The sequence below is a fragment of the Coffea arabica genome, chromosome 10e (genome assembly GCF_036785885.1).
Source record: "Coffea arabica cultivar ET-39 chromosome 10e, Coffea Arabica ET-39 HiFi, whole genome shotgun sequence".
NCBI classification, from domain to species: domain Eukaryota; kingdom Viridiplantae; phylum Streptophyta; class Magnoliopsida; order Gentianales; family Rubiaceae; genus Coffea; species Coffea arabica.
The window spans coordinates 14,252,345-14,270,828 of NC_092328.1; the positions used below are offsets into that span (position 1 = coordinate 14,252,345).

Below are 18,484 nucleotides of genomic sequence, written 5' to 3' on the forward strand. Positions count from 1 at the left end.
AAGAATGAAAGTTGAACATTCTGACTTCTATCGGACGCAGGATTCGGACGCAGAACAAATGGTTCGGACGTCCGATAGGTGGTTCGGACGCATGGTTCGGACACAGAGCAAATGGTTCGGACGTCCGACAGGCCAACGGCTAGTTTCGACAGCATTTAATATTTGACCGTTGGAGAGCCTTTTGGAGCCATTTCTCACCTTCTATAAATACCCCAAAACACAAGAAGACACAGACTTTTGCCAACACTAAATACAAGCTTACAAGTGAGATTTTTGAGTAAAAATATTCTTTGTTGGTTGTATAAGGGGTTGGGAAAGTTGGGTTGTGAGGTTGCTCAAGTGAAGGTTACTCTCTAGGAGGAGTAAAACCTTGGTGAAGGTGAACCTATCACTTGGAGTGGTAAAACCTTGATAAAGGCTGCCTCACTTGTATAAAGTAATTCTTAATTGAGTGGGTAATCTTTCAATTGTAGCTAGTTGAGGGTTCACTTGGAGAGTAGTAAAATTCCTTTGCTCAACCAAAGTATGTTTGGGGTGAGGAAGGAGTGAGCCTTCACTTGTACAAGTTGGTTAGCACTACCATCAATTGAAAAAACTATTTGGTGGATTCAACTCCAAGTTTGGAAGAAGTTTGGGAGTTTGATTGGTTTGAATTTCTTTTACTTTATTGTTACTCTATTTTTGTACTTTAAAATTGCTTATATTTTTTGTCATTGTATTTACTTGACTACTTGTCTGGTTGAGTATTTTGGTTGTATTTGGTTGCATCGGGGCTTACATGAGGTTTCTTATAATATCACTCAACTCCCCTGAGATTTTTAAAATCTCATTTACTTCTCTTAAATTGACATTATTGTAACATTTTAGCCCCTTTGAAGGAAATGCAAGAAAGATAAAACTTTTATTCTAGTACTATCTTTATGTTATCCTACTTATAAAGTTTCCAACAACAATAAAAAAAAAAAAGGTTAACTTTTTATAAAATGTAAATTTCTTCACTTAAACTATTTATTTTAGTTGTTTTGAAATAAAGCAAAATTTACACCTTGAAGAATTCACATATATGAAGAGATTATTTTAATTTTTCAATACAACTTAAACAACATCATGTATTCAAATGTAATTTCTAAAAAAATTTCTTGACTTTCATATAACTGTTTATGAAAGTTTTCAAGGTGTTAATTACACCAAAATCCTCCTAAGTGGTTGATTTTAACTAGATTTAATTTATCCACGTCCTTTACTATCTCATCATGATTTCGATATAGAGAAATATAGACCATTATCATATAACAATTTTTTTTTGTTCTAATCTACATTTTTTGGTCTACAAATTTGATTTTGTTTTGATTTTTTGGTTAAATAGTTATTAAGAGTAAGGGTAATATTGAGGATTTTTGACATCTGATAAGAATATTTAGTCTTATCAAGTTGACAGGAGAGGCAAGTGAGATTTTAGAAACCTCAGAGGAGTTGAGTGATATTTTCTGAAATCATCCCTATTTTTTCTACTAACGTTGCTGCTACTACAAAAATAATACACTAGAGAGATGTATATATTGTTGGACTATTTTTATATGGGGCAACGAACGGTTTTAGGTTAGGTTTTTGTTTATTTTCAATTGTTTAAATTGGAGTAGATTACAATGTAGGAAAAATTAGATTGTTGTATCTAAGAAGCAATATATTGAGACCTAATACATAAATAATACTATATAAGGGCGTGAATCATTTTAAAAATAATGACCTAATTCATGCCTCCTCATATCATGCCATAATTACTTGAACGAAACTAATTATTTTATTTTTATGTTACATCGAGGAAAGATGAATTTTGTTCATCCTCTATTTGAATTTAATGTTGGAAAGTATTTATAATTACTTAATTACATTTGGCGTAGAACCAATTGGTTATGAGGAAAACATCTTCTGCTACTAGAATAGTATTACCCTCAATCTAACGAGTGCGAGAGTTTCAGGTACTATCCTCATCCACCAAGCTTCACAAACAAACTGAAAACATAGCAGAACACAAATGCATCATAATGGTGAAGAAGTACCTGTAAATATCAATAGTGCAAGACCAGATGTATAACCGCCTTTGTATTTCATCTAGGATAAAATGCACAGAAAGACTCTTCAGCTCAAGGCTAGGATACTTGATTAGGCATTTCTCTGCTGTAAAATCTTCCCACTACTCTGCAGTCCAGTATTTCAATGGCCTTTTCAGACTTTAAATGAAGGATACTTTAAACAAAAAAAAGTTGCTTTCAATTGATAACAATTAACAAAATAACACCATCTCCTAGTGTCACCTTCATCGCCCAAGAATTAAATAAAGAAATATATGTGCTGCAAAGGGGCATTCCAAGGGAAAGCAAAGTGGAGAAGAGTCAGATGTAGATGATCTTTTCAAAAGAAAGAAAAATGAAAACCAAAATTAGTCGTGTTTGTTTAGATATTACAAATCTAGAAAATTAATAGAATATTACACTGTGAAACTCCAAAAATATCAAAAGATAAAACACTTATTGCCCCAATATCATCTATGCATGCTTCCAATGCTGTTTTTCTCCCAGATCTGCTAATGAGCTGATTTAAATTCAGATGTTAAAGTGAGATCAAACGAGGTAGATCTAAAAGATTTCAGATCCGACAACCAAATATGCAAAAACTTAGATCTAATGCAAAAAATAGCAAAAAAACTACAAAAGCTATCATTAGAAATCTCTAGGAGAGGAGAGAACTGTCACTCAAAATCCCTGAGAGAATAAACTCTCACTAGGAGACTCCATGAGAGGAGTGCAACATCTTTTGCTACTATAATAGCATTACCCTCAATTTGATGAGTACAAGAGTTTCAGATACTATCCTCATCCACCAAGCTTCACAAACAAGCTGAAAAATAGTAGAAAACAAATACGTCCATACAATGGTGAAGTACTTTTACATTTCGACATTGCAAGACAAGGTATATGACCAAGGATGAAATATGCAAAAAGATTCTTGAAGACCACAGGCTACGAGTCTTGATTAGGCACTTCTCTGCTGTAAAATTTTCCCACTACTCTGGAGTCCAGAATTTCAATGGCTTTCTCAGACTTTATGTTCTTAGGTGTCTTGTACTGGTTTAAAGAAGTTCCTTGAGAAACATAAAAGTCCATGAGCACATTGAATGAACCTTGTTTGACAACTCTTACTTCCAAAGGGCCAATGGTGTTGCTCTGATTCCTCAGCATCTTATATTGCAGATCCAAAGATTGTTCCACTAAACTACAGCATTTTTCCATTTTAACCTGATCAAGTACAGGAAAGTCATCATTGGATCTCAGTTGAAGCTCCCAAAAGAGTACATAGTGACCAGGAATAGAGGATGTATCAGCATAGCTACTGTAATCCAAAAGAAAGAACCCAAGTGGTTCAAGGATATGCATTGCAATTGTAACTGCATTCTGGAGGTCTTGTTCAGTTGTTTTATCTGTGTCAATGCTCAAAACCACATTTCTCCTTTGTACAAATTTGAATTGGGGAGTGATATTGTGAAAACCTGTCACCAGGAGAACATCCCCCATTCTGTACCTGTATAAACCTGAAAGTACACGCCTCTATCAATATTCTAGATATTAGAGCGTTTGAGCTTCGAAATTCCCCAATCAACATTGTTTATGTTTATCAGGATAATAGATGTACGAAAAACCAGAATGCAGTACCTATATCTGACAAATTTGAACATCAGACCAACTCTTGCACATTACATATTCAAGGCAATTGTTAAGCAGAAACAAATGGACATACTTCCATTTTAGAACATGATAAATAGATTCAGATGGAAATCAGAAGACACCTTCTGGTGATAAGATGCAAACAGTTCAAGAGGGAATTTTGTGTCTGCAGAGTACTTCTTCATGGGACAGACTAACAGAATTATAGTTCACGTCTACAGTATACCATATGCAATTGGGTCAATCAAAAGTATAGAGAACTTTTTTTAGGTCAAAGTACATAGATCTTACCTGTACAGGTTGTGACAAGAAGTTCGTAATGTTGGCCAATCTTAACATTTGCAAGATCCACAATGTGATCTTTCAGGTGAGCATCCTTGCTATTGGTGCAGTTTGGATCTTGATGATTGCCAATTGGTATGAACTCATAGTAAGCCATGTTTGGTATCAAAGTATATGAGACATCATAAGGACTGCATAATGGTTTCAAATTTATCCCAAAACATGCCTCTGAAGAAACATAGGCTGGTGAAACTATAGGTAACCTGCCTGTATAGAATTCAAGCGCGGGAATGTACTGTGCCATGGACCCAGTAATTATGGCCTGGACATACTTGGTCCTTGGCCAGATCTTCTTAATTATTCCTTCCCGGCCAGATCTTCTTAATTATTCCTTCCCAAGATTTTTCTTGGCATACAAGATCAATTGAATCAGCCAAATCTGGTATTTGTTTGCTCAAAATCAAGGAGACAGCCCTTTTGCATTTCGGGTCAGTGATCCAATCACTCATTTGTCCAGTTCTTATGTTGGAAGACATTTCTTGCCAATGTTCCTCAAAAAATTTGATTATCCTTAGCAAACCCGAGGCAAAAAATGTACCAATGCTTGCTATCTCATCTCGCTGCACAAGGCCACAAAGTAATTGACTATACAAGCTCTGATTGGTATCTTCACAGAATATAACCTGAGGATATCTGTCTTTTCTGTTCTTTATCTCGCTTGCTGTAGTTGTTCTTAAAACTAAGCCACCAGGAGTGTGGGTATCTGGGCTGATAAGGACAAAGAACAGCGCTTTCCCATCGTTTAATCCGTGGAGGTACCTTAGTTCAAAGCTATACATTTAGCACCTTTTGTTTGACTCTCATAATTCTGCCGAAGAAATAACAACTGTAAATTCATTTCATTAGTGAATTTACCTATTCTGAACAGTAGCAAGGAGACAAAAAAAGAAGGCCCTGCGCTCTCCCTCCTCAGCAGTTTTTGGAATCCACTTTTGCTTCCCACCTGAAGTGCCCGAGCTGCCAACAAAGTTGATGTTATCAGTTAAGAAAAACAAGAAATTCATGGAAACGAATAGAAATAACTCGCTCTTCAGGCTTCAGCACTATTGACTTTACGCGCACTCCATTTAGGAGTTTCCTTTAATCTATTTACAATAAATCAAAGAAACTGATTTACCTGATCAATAGCTCAGTAATGGAATCATTAGTTAAAATCTGAGATGGCTCTCCATCCAGTGCAATTCGATCAATGTAAATCTTGATATCTTCATAATCTACCACAGGAACTTTATTCTTGAATAATTCCTTATCAGAGTAACCATTAAGAAAACCTTTCAAGTAATCGGTGCTTGCATTTTTAGTTAAAATCTCCTCCAGGACCTGTTCTTGTATATGACCAGCATTGCTGGTTATATCCTCCAAGATCCTCGAACCAGCTTCAGTATCTCTTGGATCAAAGGTTGGCAGCATTCTGGTAAAGAAAAGAAATGCAGAATCTGAGCTTGGGGATGGGAAATATACAGGGAAATTAATTAATGAATAAGCACGCTCAACTACATTGTCTTGATAAAAAGATTTACGCCATGGTTAAGCTCTCTTAAACCCATTGGCTGGGTGATCCATCCTCTCATCCTCATTCCCTTCCCCTAGATGCCTAGTTAGTTTGCTGTATGTTACCATTGTAAATTTGTAATGATGTAAACAGAAAAACTCATTGAGTTGCTTAGTCTCCTTATGCTATGTTCATCACTTTCGCAATCCAAAATCGCCAAATGATCTTGAATATAGCTTCGATCGAGCTCTTATGGATCTATATCCATGCTTGAGTTCAGTCAAAATCTAACTCAAATCAAATTTGAGTAATTTGGGTTGCTATACGAATTGAGTGGGATCTCCATATAATATTCCTTATTTAGCTTATAGAGTTTTTATCTATATTTTGTCAAGCAAGCTTGATCTCAAGCTTCAGCTCGTCCTCATAATTTTCTTGAGTCAAACTCAAGCATGAACACGTGATATTCATCGAACTTGAGCTCGGACTTAACCACAAATTAACTTTCTTTGATCTTGAGCTCTAGTACCTTAATATTTGGGCTTGATTTGACTAATAATACCCCTAGAGAGGTGATCCAAAATTTAAATGAATAGCACATTTCTATACATAAAAGGAAGCTTATTCGTATGCATTTTCCAAAATATGGCAAAAATATACTAGATACCAGTTGTATTCTGCAATATAATTAATAGGGCAAATTATACTTTACCCCCTATGATTTAATGCTTTTCCATGTAACCCTTCTATAGTTTCCAAAGCTATGCATAAACCCTTATGTTGGGACTAAAGTTTCAAAGTGACAAAATGGTACTCTATAAGGGAACCAACTCATAGGGCTGAAAAATGAACTAACCTATTCGATACTCGAATCAAGTTCGCTTGGTAAGAGCTTGTTCAAGTTTGGTTAACCAACTAGTCAAGCCAAATTTGAATAGTTTTTTATGTTCGATAACATACAAACTCGATAAAAAATTCGTTCAAACTCGGTTTGGCAAATAAATAAGTCAAATTTGAACAAAATTTCAAGCTTGTTAAAATAATAAAACAAACTTGAACATTAGGGTTTTCAACTTGATTAGATTCGTTTATATCCCTATCAACTGAAATGTTGAGATTATTGTCATCTAGAAACTAAAATGTCTGAAATGGCCAAAATATGAAAACACAAAATGCATGACATTTTAGTCCTTTATGGTTTAGTGTTTTTCCACATAACTACCTTTTGTTTTCAAAATCTATACATAACATCCATTTGGTTAACAAGTAGTTTTCATATTAACATAGGGGTACTTTGATATTTTAGTAGATTATATTATCGAATGTAAATTCGGTCATTTTGACATTTTAATCCAAACCATGATGGAGGTTCGTATAGTTTTTGAAATGGTAAGAAATTTATATGGAAAAGCACTGAACCATGATGGAGTTTCTATTATACGGAGTTTGCCAGATAAAAAGGTGAGTAGTGTTTTGACTACCAATTTACCAGAGCTTCGTCCTTCAACCAAAGGCAACTAATATCACCAAACTTATCAGCATGATAACCAAAACTCAGAAAAAAAACAGAACTAAAAGAATTACATATTAAGACAGGATTAACAACTTGACTGTATGAATCTTGTTGACTTTCGACCTACAAATGCAAACTGTTCAAAAAGATGTAAATATATGGCCAAGTAAGCATATCGCATAGGGAAAAAAGGAAAACATATGGATCACATCAGAAACAACAGGAGGAAATTAATAAAGGAAGCGAATATACCTCACCTAAAAGAAACTTGATTGCATATAATCCTACGGCACAATATTCCTCACCTGGAAAAAACTTGATTGCACTGTGATTCGACCGCAAAAATTTTGCAGAAAATGAAGCCTTTGAGACCTAATTTTTGTCGACTGCTTTTCAGTGATGCAGGGACTAGAGAACAGTGAAGCTGTCTGAACTCGAAAGGTTGACCAATTACCAGTGCTACAGGAAGTTGTTAGCGTCAGTCCATATTCATCAAATGTTGACCGGAGATTATAATTATATTTAGATAGGGAGAATTGCACTTTTAGTCCCCAATATTTGGCCTATGTATCAAATTAGTCTTTAAAGTTTTGATCAAAACAAATTTAGTCCCCAAAGTTTGTGATTTTAGACAGATTTATGACAATTAGAGGAAATAGATCGATGACTAATAGTTAACATCAAATTACCCTTAGTCAATAATTTTAACTTTGCACTTTTAGTTCCCAATATTTTGATTTTGAATTATTATCTTCTCTTAAATTTTAAACAATGATATTAAGGATTTAATATTAAATGAGATGTAAATTAATTGGGTAATAGGAATTCTAATTAAACTTCTTTTTCTTCTTTTTTATTTTTATTTTATTTATTCATGCCAATAGTATCCCATATTTTTCTTTTCTTTTGCATGGTTAGTCTAAAATTTGTTAAAATATATATGTATTATTGTTTCTCACTAGTAATAATTAATTGATAATAGGTTTTATTATTTTTATTTTTAATGATTACTAAAAAAACTTAATTAAGTTTCCCTTTAAATATATACTTTTGTAATTAATTTGATTTTTTCTACATTTTAATAGGTTAACAATTGAGTTTGAAATGAAATTGATATTTTTTACACATCATATGAACCATTAAATGATTATCAAAATACATTGATCAGATCAAAGTACATTAAATGATTATCAAACTTTATAAGGTTGGATTCTTCTCCTTCTTTCTTCCTTCTCTCTAGAGAAAACTCTTTAAGTAAAACTCCATTCTAACTCTCCCATGGGAGAGAGATCAGATTTTTTTAATCTTTCCCCATGGGAGGAATCCTCTCTATAGTTTTTTTTTTCATTTGTGTGAATAAAATCTCTCCTAAAATTTTCTAGTGAGTGTTTCTTCTCTCGTTAGAATTGTCTAGTGAGAGTAATTTTTTCTTCTAAATTTTTTTAGTGAGAGTTTTCTTCTCTCCTAGGAATTCTTAGTGAAAGTTTTACTATATATTTTTTTATTTTTCTTCTATTAGATCTGAGTTTTTTCAGATTTTGATTATCAAATTTGGAATTTCTTGGATCTATTCGGCAGATCTCACCATAATAACTAGACTTGAAGTAGTTAATCAGCAGATCTGGCGATTGGAAACATGCACAGATGTCCATGGATTTACAATTATTTTATCTCATTTTTTAAAATTTGGAGTTTTATAATGTAATTTTTATTATTTTTCAGATCTGTAGTATCCTTTCTTCAGATCTGTTCTTTGATATCTGTGTATGCTTAACGATATAATTTCTACCATTAGTACATATTTTAATGAAATTGTGATATTTTATATAAAAAAAGTACATAGATATTAAAAATAAATGCTTTAAATTTACAATATTGGAACATTGGATTTTAATTTATAAGAAAGACAACAAGAAATAAAGAAAGTTTTCTAAAGAATTCCTAAGATCACTTCATATTGATACTTATCTTCACTAATTTTTATAATTACAATGGCTAACTACAAGGATTTCAAGTCTACGTACGCAAGACATGCAACAATTTGTGTAGTTGTAATTATAATAAACTTAAATTATAAAACTAGAATTCTCTTTTTCTTCCACTATTTTATATTTTATTTATTATTGGTGTATTGTCATCCAATTATAATTTATTTAACAAAGATGTACTATTTAGGCTACCATCATGTTGTATCAATATAATGTGTTTTCATGAAATTTTGTAGAAATTTAGGAACAAATTTGTTATATTTAATTTAATTCACATATTATTTTATTTTAAAAGCCTAGTTATAACTACTTAAAACCTATGGGACCATAATGATCGAAAAGTGAAACATTTGGGGCTAGAAATATAAAATTCAAAACTTTTGACTAACACCAAGTTGATGTTGACCATTAGTTATGATGATTTTTCATTAGTTGTCCTAAAGCTGTCTAAAATCTCAAACTTTGGGGACTAAATATGTTTTTGACAAAATATTGAGGACTAATTTGACATATAGGTTTAACATTGAGGACCAAAACTATATTTCTCCCAAATAGATAATTCCTTGTGTTATGAGATTATTAGATCTTCCCTTACCTAATTTCCCACATGTTTTACTTTCCATTTCATGTGTATAAATTTCATTTGGCAGTCAACTGGGGGAAGGGACTTTCTAAAATTGCTAGGCAATTGCTTCATACATGGTGGTGGTGGATTTGAAATTGGATTGATAGGCTTGATTGTCAAGACACAATTAGTTGCAGTGAATAGAAACATTCATTGTAATTTTGCATATTGTTGTATTACTAGTATTTATGAGAGTGGGTTCAATTGGTAAGGTTCATTCACATTATCTAAGAGAAGTTCAAATACAAATCTCGCTACCAGTAGTCTCTCATTAATAAACAATCTATAAGAACTACTACAAGGCACTCCATGTGGCATCTAGAGGATTTTAAGGTGCTTTATATGACATATGGAGAATTTCGAGAAGAATTTGTTGTGTAATTTCTAGGCATTTTTTGTACTGATAAATACATCGTTAGCTTGCTCTGGATTGGAATAAGATAATCTTGTTCTCCACGTACTCAAACATTATTATTACTAAAAAAAATTAAGTCTACATGTTTTTTTTGGCATCCTGTTAGGACTTGTTTGGATCAAACTAGCTGAAACAACAATTGTGTCTAGATTTGTCACTCTACCACTAACTTAGCGGAGCAACATTGTATTCCTACTCTATTCCGAACAACTTGATGAACCTCAAAAGTTTATGATGACTAGTTAATGGTGGAGCAAACACAACGAATTCATATATTTTTCGACAATTAACGTGAACATATTGATTTACAGAAGAAAGTTGTACTGTTCTTAATGTGAGTTATGGATCCAACCTTGATAAGTTTAGGGAGTAGCCACATGAAATAAGGCTCAATTATAATTTTGCCCCTTTATTCACCAAGTATGCATATCAAACCCCATGACTAAAGGTCAAACCCATGAAATGAACTTTGGTTCATGTCAGTAGCTGAAAAGACAATTATGCCATCATAATTTCTAGCCTTGATAAGTTCACCCTTCTTATGCCATCGGATGAAAATAGCATTCTCCCATTGGAGGAAATATGTCATTTAAAAAAGATAAATGTATGACCCCTGAATTTTTACTCTTGATGTTTGTGTTGGGATCCAATTGTGGAATACATGACTATTGAGATATCAATTACACAACAATTTAATGATCAATAAGCCACAAGTAAAAAAGATAAACGACACACAAGATTTAACGTGATTTGCCTCCATCATTAAGTGTACGTCCATGGAGAGAAATCCGTTCTTTATTATGAGAGTAAAACTCTATACAAGAATATAATTTGAACCCAAGTTTAGCCCTTATATATGATTTCTCATCTCTCAAGAATCCTCTCTCACCTCATGTATAAGACTACATATCGCCCTTATGTGCTACCTGTAGTATGCCAACTTCACCTATTTATAAGTAACATTACTTTGCCAACATTCAAATAATAACAAGAAATAACTGCTAATTCCTAATCATACAAGGAATAGAAAATAACTCCTAATTCCTTAATTCATACAAATAGGAAATTTCTTGGTTACTACTTCAAGTAACTAGAACAAACTAGAAAACTAGTTATTTTCTCACAAATTAAGAAATCTGTCTAAAAAAAATTAAGTCAATTTCCTAACAAATCTTCACTTTGGCGAATATTTCTTTTAGCAACCATTTGCCTTCAACTATCAAATAATATGATACCGAACTACACATCCAAATCAATACAGTTCTGACACCCAATTGATTCAATCGCCAAATGAATATGATAGGTTGAAATTTGTTATTAAATTTATGATTAATTTCCCCTTTATTCTTACCAAATATTATTTTAATTGTTAGATTATACTGATATTTGGTTAATGGTGCCACTTGTAGGGAAATATGCGAAACACGATCAAAAGGAGCAATTTTCCAGCATTCTAAGAATTGATTTGATAGTGGCGCATTCAGGGCCTATTTCTAAGTCCAAATCGAACTCAAGGCAGTTTTTGGATGAAGATTTTGAAGACTTTAATTTTCATTATTAGTTTTAGTATTGAATTAGGAAATTTGAATTATAATCTTTAGTAGTTTCCTTTTTCTATTTGGAAAACAGGTTTTATTATTAGCAGTTGTTGTTAAGTAGGAAACAAAGAGGAACAGAGGGACGGGCCCGTTTGATTAGGAGTCGGCCAGAAAACGAATTGGGGGTGGCTCTTTGGAGCATTAGAGAGCCATTGCTTGGTTCTTCTTTTTTTCTTCTTGTTTTTTTTTCGTCTACCTTTTGAGAGAACCAAATGAAATTTCTATCAAGAAACTCTTGTGGATTTTTTCGATGATGCATAGCTAAACTTTTATTTCTAGCCGAGGAGTAACAAGGAGCTTAGTTCACCAACCATTGTGAGATCTAAATATTTTTATTAATTTCTTTTATTAGTTAATATTTGTATGTTTACTGGTTTAATTTTTTATAATTGTTAATTGTTTGACTATCAAAGGCGCCTGATATTTAATTCAACCTAACGAACTATTGTCAATTAGGATAATTAAATCTGTAATTGTTTGATTGTCTTAAATTAATGACAACTAATGTGATAGGAACCATGTTAGAGAGACATACGATCTAATTTAAATAAACCCTGGTAGTGTGTTTGTTAATTAGAACATGATTTTTCTAATTTTTAATACAATCAAGAAATTAAATCCTATGGACGTACTTAGAGTTATCTCTTGGTTAGAGAAGTAGTTAACGAGCGTACCGTAACTATTGAGATACTAAGAAAAAGTTGATTGTTTATCGCTTGTATGACAACTATAACCTGTTTATTAACGAATAATTGAAATAATTCTTGCATCGATGATCAGTTGTTTGAATCACCCACATAGTTATTTCCTTGGTTAGAGCTCATTTATCCTTGAATTAAATTTAATTTACTTTAATTTAATTATTTTTAATTTGTATTGATTATTTATTTTTATTTTCAATTATCCAAACTCTCCCAGATTAATTTTCACATGAAAAGAAACAAATTTTACTCCTAATCCCTATAGAGGCGACCCTACTTGTCAATGTACTCATTTACATATTTGAGAGTAGTAATTTATTATTGCACAATTTCCAAAACCTGTCAATTTTTTGCGCCGTTGTCCGAGATTGGCATTAAAACATTTGTTTCTTTTCTTATTTTATTTTCTGATATTTTTGCTAGTTTATGTCTCGTTCTTCTTGTATAGGTGATTTAATTTTTGATCGCGAGATTGAGAAGACAGCGCGTAGGCTATGAAAAGATACCCGAATACGAAAGGAAGAGCAGTCATTTACTGCATCTCCAGGGATTAATTTGGTTGTGGATTTATTGGAATCTGCAAGTGACTACTCAAGCGATACTGAGCACGAGAAAATTATCATGGCAGATAACAATCGAACCTTGAAGGAGTTGGCTGGTCCGGATTTAAACCAACAGCCTTTATGCATTACTTTTTCTGCTTTTTCTGAAAATGTAACATTTGAATTGAAATCAGGACTAATACACCTCCTCCCCAATTTTCATGATTTGCCAGGTGAAAAACCTCACAAGCACCTGTATGAATTCATAGTGGTGTGCACAAGTATGAAGCCACCGGATGTCACTGAGGAGCAAATCAAAATGCGGGCATTCCCTTTTTCATTAAAGGGAGCTGCCAAGGACTAGCTAAATTACTTGCCAGCAGGGAGTATCTCAACATGAACGGATATGAAAAGAAAGTTCATGAAAAAAATTCTTCCTTGCATCGTGGGCTGCCAGCTTACAGAAAGAGATCTGTGGAATTAAGCAGAGCTCTGGAGAATCTCTCTATGAATATTGGGAGAGATTCAAGAAATTATCCACCAATTGTCCCCAATATCAAATTAGCGAACAACTTCTCATCCAGTACTTCTATCAAGGCCTGCTTTACAGAGATAGGAGTATCATTAATACTACAAGTGAAGGTGTTTTAGTGAATAAAACCCCTCGAGAAGCTTGGGAATTAATTGAGGGAATCGCTGGAAACTCCCAGCAATTCGGCACAAGAGAGGGTACTCCAATTCATCATGTCAATGAGGTAAGCATTTCATTGGCGCAAGAATAGTTGGCAGGGTTAACTTCTATGGTTCTTCAGATAGCAATGGGGAATGTATAGCAAGTCAAAACATGTGGAATTTACAAAAATATTAGTCATCCCACTAATGGATGTCCAATGCTACAAATGATAGTACGGAACAAGTAAATATGACTGAATACGTGCCGCGCCCCATAGGCAATACAACCTTTACTACAACACGTACAATCCGGGTTGGAGGAACCACCCAAATTTTAGCTATAGGGGGAATAAGTAAAGTTTTGTCCCCAATAGACAACAAGGGTTTCAGTCACAACACCCATCAAGATCTCAATCCTCCTCATCCAACACAGATACATCCCTAGAGGATATGGTCAAGATATTAGTTACTAACATTGTGCAATTTCAGCAAAATACCTTGCAATTTCAGCAGAGGACGAATGCAAGTATACAAGATCTAAGAAATCAAGTAAATCAGCTAACCCCTACAATAAATCATCCGGAATTCCAAGGATCAGGGAGACTACGTTCTCAATTTGAGGTGAATCCTAAGAACGTGAGCCTTAGAAGTGGGAAGGAAATTGAAGGTTCAAAACATGTAGTTCCGAAGGACAAGAACGATGATCAGATTGAAAAGGAGCTGGAGGAAGAAGCAAGAAACAAGACAACTCTTGAGGTAATTCCGGATCCTTCAATTAAAATTAACACTAACCCACCACCTTTTCGTAGCAAGTTAGAGAAGTCAAAAAGACAAGACAAGGAGAAGAAGATCCTAAAGGTATTCCGGAAGGTGGAGATAAACATCCCTCTATTGGACGCAATTAAGCAAGTGTCCAGGTATGCCAAATTTCTAAAGAATTTATGCATTAACCGAAAGAAATTGAGAGGCGATGAAAGAATTATAGTGGGAGAAAATGTTTCAACTGTATTACAAAAGAAACTTTCACCAAAGTATGGAGATTCATGTATGTTTTCTATCTTCTATCATATATGAAACACTAGGATTAGGAAGGCTATACTAAATTTAGGAGTTACTATTAATGTAATGTCGAAAAATATATATACCTCCTTAAATCTAGGACCCTTAAAGGAAACAAGCATTATAATTCAATTAGTCGATCGTACTAACGCATACTCCGATGGGTTGGTTGAAGATGTATTGGTCCAAATTAATGAATTGGTATTTTTCGCTGACTTTTATGTGCTTGACATGAACGATGAACGTTCACTAAATCCATCACCAGTTATATTAGGGAGACCCTTTTTGAGTATGGTTGGGAAGAAAATAGATGTTCAATAGAGCACACTAATAATGGAATTTGATAAGGAGGTGGTCCATTTCAATATATTTGAAATTATGAAATACCCATCTGACTCTCATACTATCTTTGCTACGAGTGTGATTGACCCTATGGTATAGAAAATTTTTGAGATTGATGGCAGGGATGAACTAAAGGTTGATCTTACTAAACATCTCGAGTTGGGGGCAATTTATAATGTAGAATTAGGAGAAGAGTTTGAATGTATGATTGGAGCAATGCAGTCGTTGGCATCTGCCAAAACAAGGTATGAACTTGCACCCCTTTTCACATCAGATTCTCATCAAAAGTTGTTACCTTCTGTGATACAGACACCTGAAATGGAATTGAAACATCTACCAGAACACTTGAAATATGCATATTTAGGAGATAAATAGATGCTTCCTATCATCATTTTTGCAAAATTAGATCCCAACCAGGAAGAAAGATTGATTTGTATATTAAAGGACCACAAAGAGGTAATAGGATGGATCATAACTGACATTAAAGGTATAAGTCTCTTGGTGTGCATGCACAGAATACGGCTTGAAAAAGGTGTGAAACCGGTAAGACAAGCACAGAGGAGACTAAATCCTCTAATGATGGAAGTTGTAAAAAAAGAAAATACTCAAATTGCGGGATGTGAAAATGATCTATGCCATCTCTGATAGCTCATAGGTGAGTCCAATGCAAATAGTTCTAAAAAAGGTCGAGATTACAGTAGAAGTTAATCACGATGGGGAGTTGGTTCCTATTCACAAACTAACGGAATGGCGGTAATACATTGACAATCGGAAGTTAAATACCGTCACTAAAAGGGACCACTATCCTCTCTCTTTTATTGATCAAATGGTTGAAAGATTAGCTTGTCGTATTTACTACTATTTTTTGGATAATTTTTCAGGATATTCTCAGATTGCAATAAAGCCAAAGGATCAGGAGAAAACTACTTTTATGTGCCTATTCGGTACATTCGCATATAAAAGAATACTTTTTGGATTGTGTAATGCTCCTGCGACTTTTAGATGTGTATGGTAAGTATTCTCTCTTAATATGTTAAGAAAATAATAGAGGTCAATATGGACGATTTTAGTGTCTATAGAGATAGTTTCGATGAATGCCTTGAGAATTTGACTCTAATTCTTAAAAGATGTATTGAAACTAATCTCATACTTATTAGAAAAAGTGTCATTTTATAGTTGAGCATAGGATAGTTTTAAACCGTGTTATCTAAGGGTATTGAAGTTGATAAGGTAAAAATAGATCTCATATCTTCCTTTTCATAACCTACTAGTGTACAGGAAGTGTGTTCTTTCTTGAGACATGCAGGTTTTTATCCCAAATTTATCAAGAATTTCTCCAAAATTGGAGCAATGTTGTTTGGACTCCTACAAAAAGATATAACATTTGATTTTGATGAGAAGTGTAAGAAGGCATTTGATCGTTTGAAAGAGTTGTTGACTTCTTCACTCGTTATACAACTTTCGGATTGGAATCTCCCATTTGAGATCATGTATGATGTAAGTGATAGCGCAATAGAGGCTGTACTGGGCCAAAGGATTGGAAAGGTTGTACATGCGATTTGCTATGCTTTCAAGGCTTTGTGTGGAGTTCAACTCAATTACACGACCACTGAAAATGAGCTTTTAGTAGTTGTTTTTTCTTTAGAAAAATTTCGTTCTTATTTGTTAGGAGTTAAAGTGATTGTGTATTCTGACCATGCAGCGCTATGATACCTGTTGACCAAGAAAGATGTTAAACTAAGACTGATCAAGTAGATTTTACTTCTACAAGAATTTGATTTAGAGATTCGTGATGAGAAAAGAGCGAAAAACTTAGTTATGGACCATTTGAGTCGCTTACCCATTGTTCGAGACAATTTCATAATAAGGGAGACTTTCCTTGATGAGCAATTGTTTTCTACTTGCTCTTCTCTCCCTTGGTATGCAGATATTGTGAACTATTTAGCCAATAATTAATTACCTGCAGGTTGGTCAAAAGCAAAAAAAGATAAGTTTAGCAATAATGCTAAATATAATTTGTGGGATAACCCCTACTTATGGAGACAATATACAGATCAAGTACTGCAAAAATACGTAAGTGAAAGTGAGTTCAATTCAATTCAAATATTTTTTCACTCTTATACATGTGGAGGTCATTTTTTACTACAAAGGACGGCTCACAAAGTGTTAGAGAGTGGTTTTACCTGGCCCATCATTTTCAATGATGCATACTTATTCTGTAAGTCCTGTGATAGATGCTAAAGGATAGGAAATATATCACATCGAAATCAGATGCCACAAATTCCTATGATTTTTTGTGAAATTTTTGATGTGTGGGATACTAATTTTATGGGTCCCTTCCCTTCGTCCTATAATTTTCTTTATATATTGTTGGCTGTAGACTATGTGTCAAAATAGGTGGAAGCAAAAGCCATCCAGACTAATGATTTTAAAGTTGTTGCAAATTTCATTCGATCACATATTTTTGTTTATTTTAGCGTACCATAAGCTATGGTCAATGATAGAGGAAAACACTTTTGTAATAAAGTGATGGTGGCTCTATTCCGAATATACAGAGTGACTTACAAGGTGTCTACGTCGTATCATCCTCAAACGAATGGCCAAGCGGAGGTTTCAAATCGAGAAATCAAATCTATATTGGAGAAGATGGTTTGCCCCGATAGAAAAGATTGGAGTTCTAGGTTGGAAGATACATTATGGACTTATAGGACTGCCTACAAGACTCCTATAGAGATGTCTCCCTATAGGTTAGTATTTGGAAAGTCATGTTATCTGCCAGTTGAACTAGAGCAAAAAGTGTATTGGATAATAAAAAAGTGGAACATCAATCTCGACGAGGTCGAAATGCATAGAAAACTCCAATTACAAGAATTGGAGGAGTTGAGAAACGAGGCATACGAGAATGCAATCATTTATAAGAGAAAAACGAGGATTTTTCATTACCAATAAGTGACAAGAAAATCCTTTGTAGTTGAGTAAAAAGTTCTTCTCTATCAATCTCATTTAAAACTCTTTCCAGGTAAGTTGCATTCTCGTTGGATTGGTCCATTTGTTGTGACTAATATTTTTTACTATGGTGCAGTGAAAATTCAGAATTTATAGATAGATAAACAATTTGTGGTCAATGGCCATCATGTTAAACCCTATCATAAAGGTGTTTCAATGGAGAAGGTGGACATAATACATCTTGAAGATCCCACATATACTGTTTAAGCAATATTCAACCTTGTCTAACCAAAGACGTTAAAGAAAGGCGCTCATTGGGAGGTAATCCAATTCTTTTTCTGTTGATTGTCCATTTTTATTATGTTTATCCTGGATTTTATATAGTTAACAAGTTTAATTTTCATTTTTAATGATTAGCAAACATTCCCCCAACAAGACGTGTCCGTGTCTTGTGGGCACACACTAATATGGAATTAACCAACTCCATGATCAGAAAATTATTGACCAATATAACGTGTCCATGTCTT

At 33.8% G+C, this 18,484-nt stretch overlaps 1 non-coding gene and 1 pseudogene across 1 annotated transcript; both read right to left on the reverse strand.

The window, feature by feature from the left end:
- Nucleotides 1-2,694: 2,694 nt before the first annotated feature.
- On the reverse strand, nt 2,695-7,542 carry LOC113713045 (indole-3-acetic acid-amido synthetase GH3.17-like; annotated as a pseudogene).
- Nucleotides 7,543-13,393: 5,851 nt separating this feature from the next.
- On the reverse strand, nt 13,394-13,500 carry LOC140015547 (small nucleolar RNA R71). Its single transcript, XR_011822200.1, has one exon. It is a non-coding gene; the product is annotated as a small nucleolar RNA R71 (small nucleolar RNA).
- Between the last annotated feature and the right edge of the window lie 4,984 nt (nt 13,501-18,484).